Genomic DNA, 7,791 nt, shown 5'->3' on the forward strand with positions numbered 1-7,791 from the left:
CCAAATTAAAAACAGGATCTAGCAATCCTACTTCTGAGTATTTATCAAAAAGAATTGAAATCAAGATCTTGAAGAGATGTTAACATTCCCATGATCATTGTAGCACTAGTCACGATAGCCAAGATGTGGAAACATCCATCGGCAGACGAAAAGATAAAGCATGGTATGTACATACAATGGAATGGAAGGAAATTCTGTAACAAGAGACAGCATGGATGAGCCTTGAAGATATTATGCTAGGTGTGAGAAACCAGTCACAGAAAGACAAATATTGCATGATTCGCTTATATGAAGTATCAAAAATAGTCAAATTTATAGACTTGAAAAGTGGAAATGTGTTTGCTAAGAGCTAGGGATGGGGGAAATGGAGAGTTACTAATCAATGAGCATAAAGTTTTAGTTAAGCAAGATAAATAAGTTCTAAACATCTGCTGTACAACATTTTACCTATAATACCATGTTGTATATTTTAAAAATTGTTAAGCAGGTAGATCTCACACTGTGTTCTTATCACAATAAAATTTTGAAATAAAAAAATTATTCATTTTCGTCAAAAGACACAATTAGTGTGAAAGATAGTCATAACGCAGGGCTGGAGAAGATATTTGTAACACACACACAACAAATGAAGGGACTGTATCCGAAACCTATAAAGAATTCCTCCCAATTCATAGGAAAAAGACAGATGACCCAATTAGAAATGGACAGACGATACCTTAACAGGCATTTCGCAGTAGAGGAAATTCAAATGACCAATAAATATATGAATAGATGCTCAACAGAATAAGTAAGAAAAGAACGAAAATGAAAACCACAATACATCCACATATTCAAAGAAAGGCTAAAACTAAGAAACAATACCAATGCTCGTGAGGATGTGAAGCGATTGAATCCCTCATATTGTTTTGGTGAGGGTATAAATTGGGAAAGCCACTTTGGAAAACTGGCAGTAAGTACCAAAGTTGAACATACGTATACCTTGGGACCAAGCAATTTAGCTTGTTGGTATATACCCAACAGAAAGGCATGTATGTGCCTTTATAGTAGCAATACTTAAAATAGCCAAAAACTGAAACCAACCCAATTGTCTATCAACCACTGCAATGATAAAGAAAGTGTATTTTCATATACTGGAGTACCGTGAGATGAACATGAATAATAGCTTTACGCTACAATGTAGATGAATCTCACCAAAAATATTGAATGAAGACACATCTTCTTAATGATAAAAAAAGAAGACACAAAAAAGTACACAGTGTATGATTACACTTCTATAAAATGTAAAATCAGGCAAAAATAAACTATAATGTTTACACCTGGAAAGAAGAGAGGGTGGTAGTGATGGGAATGAAGGCATGAGAGAAAGTTCCTAAGGATACTAGTAATGTCTACTTGACTTGAGTGATGATTCCACAGGTGTGTTATCTTTTATTTCATTGAGCACTTATGATTTATATATTTTCATGTATGTTACGGTTCAGCTTTTTAAAAGGTGGAAAGTTTTAGCTCCAAGAAGTCTCACTCTTTCTCACAGTGAAAGGTTACTCTGGAAATGAAATCAACACTTTCCTTGGAACAGATTATTAAGGAATTAGGGTTTCCCTGCCAAACTCTTTCATACTTTTAGAATAAAGACCAATCTTGCCAGATCAACCACTTAAGTGAAACCAAAAATCCGTATTTTCATTTGAAAGCCCCTACTGTTTAACTATCAACAACCCATTCAGCATTGTTTAAACAGTCCAAACAAAATGTATCTGTAGCTATATTAAGCTCCAGATCTCCACTTTTGACTTACACGGGCAAACAGAGAAATGCCTTCTCTAGGAGATATTCTTAGCTTCTTACCATACTCATATTTCCAAAAGACACAGCAAAAGTCACTCCAGCCAATTACCCACTCTCTTTTCAGAAAGGGATTACCACCCTCCCTGCCCCCACCGAATTCCTGCCTTCCCCCCCCCCCCCGCCCCCGCTCTGCTAAAAAGCAGAGACAACACCATAGATTTCCATCTCTTTTTCTTACAGTGGGATAGAAAGTAAACACTTTTTTTTGAAAAAATTTTTAACATTTAGTTATTTTTTGAGAGACAGAGAGGCTTAGCACGAGTTGGGGAGGGGCAGAGAGAGGGAGAGGGAGACACAGAATCTGAAGCAAGCTCCAGTCTCTGAGCTGTCAGCACAAAGCCCGACAGGAGGCTTGAACTCACCAACTGCAAGATCGTGACCTGGACAGAAGTCAGCCAGTTAACCGACTGAGCCACACAGGTGCCCCCAAGAAAGGAAACACTTTTGAAGGTTGAGGAGAGCTAAGAACCATGGGGAATTGCTTATTTTTGTTCTCCACAGGAATTTCCCTGAAATGATCTCTTCTGGGTTTGTGTTTTGGATTCCCTAATAGACCCTAACACCTAACAATTCACCCTCCTCCTAAGAATGATGTTTCACCCTGTAATGGCTGCCCCTGGAGTCACAGGAGGCACAGGTAAGGAGATGGAGAGCTTCCCTCAGTTGCACAGGAAGAAAACACAGGAGCCAGTGATGAGAGGCAGTGGAGGCAAGGGAGGTACTCCCCGGAGCCAGAAACACCAACCTGACAGTTAGAATCTTGCACTCCATGAATGGATCCATGACAGCCTAGACGTTTCTCTTAAATACTCAGCATGAACCATGGACCCAGGTACAGCATAAAACAATAAAAGTTTAATAGGCCTTTGCAGCATTAAAGAGTGAGTTCACTCTGGTAACTTCCTGAGAGAAGGCATGGAAATTGTTATATGGCATATATGCATGTTCTGCCTGATACTGCCAATTCTTCCAAGCCCTATGTCTCTCTTTTCTACCTTTCTAAGTCCTAGTTCCTCATCCACTCCCACCCCCCATCCCCTGAATCCTGGAGTCTCACTTTCTGTCCTTTGAAACCAATACAACTTCCTGTAAACAGGCAGATTTCATTCTGGTCTGCCAAAAACCAATCCCCCACTCCCACTCTGGGTCTTTGCACAAAGCTTGGCTTACACATCTGAGGAATTACCTTTTTCACCACGGTTTTAGATAATAATTCATCATATCCGAAACAATCTCACCATCCGTGAGAGAATTTACATTTTGTCATTCATTTGTAAATTTTCACAAAATGTATTTGGTGTTCACTGTAGTTGTTTTATTGATATATTGTGACTCCATAATGGGAGGACTTTGGCATGACAAATTCCCACTATAGGAAGAGGGTATCTACCTGAGAGAGTCAGAATGGATTCTTCCCAAGAACAACGATTCATAAGAATAGCAGAGATAAGAGGCAGCTACTTCTCCTAGGGCTGAGATCCAGATCTTTTGGAGATGACTCAAGTCACGGCCCAATGAATGGCAGAGAAGTCACTGTGGAGTCACAGAACTTGCTGTAAATCTACCCTCTGGAACCTGCTGGAAATAAATCAGTACTTTAGGGTGCTACTGAGAGACCTTCAGGGGGAACCCCACGTGAATGCAAAAAACTGCACCCAGCTCTGTAGGAAACCCACAGAGCACTCATCTAAAGCATTTGCCAGTTACCTCAGCAACCTGGATGTGTTAGGAGCTACACCCACCCAGATCTAGTGTTACACCTTGGACCAATTTTAGATTTCCTCCTTGGCCACTTCAAAACATTCTCAAGCTGCAACTTTTCCAGTGCCCACTTCCACAAGCAAATTTCAGGTCTTTTTCAATATATAGGGCCATGTTTACTGTAGTGTGCTACGGTTTTATTACATTCGTATCTTTTTTTAATGTGTCATTGACAAAGTTTTTGAAGATTATACCCCAATCCCATTTTCCCCCTAAACCCTGTGGTTTTCACTGTGTGATTTTAGTAATTTTTAGGAATGCTTATGTTGTGTTATTGCAGAATTGACTGCTTATACAACTCTAGGCTAAAACATTTTAAAATATTGATGAAATGGGTGATTTTCTAGGAAATTTTCAAAATTGATATAAGAAGTTAAAATCCTGAACTTATCACAAATCACAAATGAGATTTTTTTAAGGTTTACAACAATATACTTCCAAGAAAGATGTCAGATCTAATTGGCTTTGAGGGTAAATTCTTTCAAATGTTCTAGAAATAAATCATTTCTATACTGTAAAAACTGCTGCAGAACATTGGGGAAAGTGGAGTATTTCCCAAGTCATTTTATGAAGCTAACAGAAACCTGGACACCAACTCCTGGCTAACACACACAACATAGAAAAAAATACAAAACCTTACATTAATCTCATTTAAAAGTATAGATATAATGATTATAAAAAAATAAGCAAATCAGATTCAACATTTTAATGATACTGCGACCAATTTGGATTTATTATAGCATAGGACTAGCTAAACATTAGAAAATCTATTAATATAGTTTATTGTATAAAAAGGAGAAAGGACAATTCAAATAGATGCAAATCAGTATTCTGTGAAATTAAACAGACAACATTTATCTTAACAAACAAAAGCGCTAGAAAAGTAGAAGCAAATACTTCTATATCATGAAAAAATATTTTAAATCTATCTCAAACCAACAACTAATATCAAAGATAAAGGATAAAACACCAAACATTTTTTTTAAGGTTTTTAAGTAATCTCTACACCCAACATGGGGCTCGAATTCACAATCCCAAAATCAAGAGTCACATGCTCTATCAACTGATGAGCCAGCCAGGTACCATCCCCCCCCCCCCAATTTTTCTGTTAGAGAATATGGTATCATTATTATAATACTAGGATTATAAAATGCTTACTGTGTACCAGCCAATATTGCAAGAATTTTACATTTGGTAGTTAAATCCTATGATGGAACTATGCCCAAGATTACACGGTAAGGCATAAACAAAATTTCTGTTATTCATGTATGATATCATTACCTAAAAACCCAAGGAAGCACCTGAAAATTGTTAGAGTCAATTATAACTCAGTAACATGGCTAGTTATAAAATATTTAAACAAAAACTAATAGCTTTCCCTTATACTTTCCTGCATACTACCAATGATCAGTCACCGAAGTTTCAACAGAAACAACTTTTAATTTTCTAGAAATGAAGTGATAAAAGTATAATATGTATATAAATTCAACTTCAAAACTTTACTAAATGACATGGAAGAAGAGTTAAATAAATAGACATATGTTCTTGGACAGGAATACACAGTATTGTAAATATGTTCAACTTAAATGCAATTATGATTAAAATTCAAAAGGGGTATTTTTTTTAAGATTTTATTTTTAAGTAATATCTATACCCAACATGGGGCTCGAACTCACAACCCCAAGATCAAGAGTCGCACACTCTACCAACTGAGCCAGCCAGGTGCCCCCAAAGGGGTAGTTTTAATCTAACAAAATAATCATTGGGTTCATCTGGGAGAAAAATGTTAAAAAATCACCAAGAAAATGCTTAAATAATGAGGTACTCTGATATTAAAATGTGTACTAAACTAAAATATGCTCTAAACTACAATAGATAAAAAAACATGTTATACTGAAAACAGACTAGAGAGGCTAATAATACTGCAAAATCCAACCATATGCTGGAGAGAAAGCCTGGCCTCAGACCATATGATAAAGGAAACATTTCAAACCAGAGCAGAATAAAGACATTATTCAATAAATGGTATTGTGATAACTTGGGTAAAAAATTTTAATTAAAGAGTTAAAATTTTGATAGTAAAACAAAAAACCTATTATTTTTGGAAGTAAAAATTTACTTGATCTTGCATTGGAAAGGACTTTTTATTGTAGTACAAAATACATAACATGAAGTTCATCATTTTAACATTTTAAAATGTACAATTCAGTGACATTAAGTACATTCACAATATTGTGCAACCATTCCCACTACTTCCAGATCTTTTAATCACCCCAAAGAAAACCCCATATCCATTAAGCATTCACTCCCCATTCCCCCCCCTTCCCTCTGGCAACCACTAACTTTCTGTCTGTATGGATTTGCCCATTCTACACACTTCATATAAATAGAAACATATGATAAGTAGCCTTTTGTTTTTGGCTTCTTTCATTTCCAAACTCATTCATGTTTCAGCGTGAATCAGGACTTCATCACTTTTAACAGCTGAATGATATTCCATTGTATATAGATATATTAGTTTTTATTTGTCATTCATCAGTTGATGGACATTTGAGTTGTTTCCACCTTTCAGCTATTGTGAATAGTACTGCTACAACCATTTGTGTACGTTTTTCTGTGGTGGACATATGTTTTAAATTCTCTTGATTTATGGATTTTAGGAGTGATTTCCCTTTCTGCAAAAAGGCCATTGGGATTTTTATAAGGATTGCACTGAACCTGTAGATCACTTTGCAGTATGATAGAGAGTATGGCCATCTTAACCATATTACGTCTTTTAACAACCCATGAATATGGATGTCTTTCCATTTATTTAGATCTTCTTTAATTTCTTTCAGCAATTTTTTTTGTAATTTTCCTTATACAAGTCTCACACCTCCTTGGTTAACTTTATTTCTAAGTACATTATTCTTTTTATGTATTATAAATGGTATTGTTATTTAAATGTCCTTTTTAGATTAATTGCTAATGAATATAAATACAACTGATTTTTGTGTGTCGATTTTGTGTCCTGCAACTTTGCTGAATTGGTTTATTAGCTCTAATAGTGTTTTCATGGATTCTTTGGGATTTTATAAATAAACACACACACACACACACACACACACACACACACACACATATATATATATATATATATATACACAGAGGGAGAGAAAAATATATATACACACACACACATAACCATGTTATCAGCAAATAAATATAGTTTTATTTCATTTACAATTTAGATGTGTTTTATTTTTCTTGCCTAGTTGCTCTGGCTAGAACTTCTAATTCAACGCTGAATAGACGTGGTAAAAGCAGGCATCCTTTTCTTGTTATCATGAAAGTGTTGGATTTTGTCAAATGCTTTTTTTGCATCAATTGAGATGATCATGTGGGAATTTTTTTTTCCTTCTTTCTCCTATTGTGGTGTATTACAGTGATTGATTTTTGTAAGTTGAACCATCTTTGCATTCCTGGGCTAAATCCCACTTTATCACAGTATATAATCCTTTCAATATGTTGCTGGATTTAGTTCACTAATACTTTGTTGAAGATTTTTGCATCTATGTTCATAAAGAATATTGGTTTGCAGTTTTCTTTCCTTGCAATGTATTCTTATAGCTTTGTTATAAGGATAATGCTGGACTAACAGAATAAATTAGGAAGTGTTTCTTCCTCTCCTATTTTTTGAAGGAGGTTGAGAAGAATTGGTATTCATACTTCTTTTTTTTTTTAATTTTTTTAACGTTTATTTATTTTTGAGACAGAGAGAGACAGAGCACGAACAGGGGAGGGTCAGAGAGAGAGAGGAAGACACAGAATCTGAAACAGGCTCTGGGCTCTGAGCTGTCAGCACAGAGCCCAACGCAGGGCTCGAACTCACGGACCGCAAGATCATGACCTGAGCCCAAGTTGGCCGCCTAACCGACTGAGCCACCCAGGCGCCCTGGTATTCATACTTCTTTAAATGTTTGGTAGAATTTTTCACTGGATAATACCAGTAAAGCCCTCTGGTCCTGGACTTTTCCTTTTGTGAAAGTCTTTGATTATTGATTCAATCTCCTAACTTGTTATAGGTCTATTCAGATTTTTTATTTCCTCTTGAATCAGTTTTGGTACATTGTGTGTTTCTAGGAATTTGTCCATTTCATCTAGATTATTTAATTTGTTGGCAACTATTCAGAATATTCTTAC

The sequence above is a fragment of the Prionailurus bengalensis genome, chromosome E3 (assembly GCF_016509475.1).
Source record: "Prionailurus bengalensis isolate Pbe53 chromosome E3, Fcat_Pben_1.1_paternal_pri, whole genome shotgun sequence".
Lineage (NCBI taxonomy): Eukaryota > Metazoa > Chordata > Mammalia > Carnivora > Felidae > Prionailurus > Prionailurus bengalensis.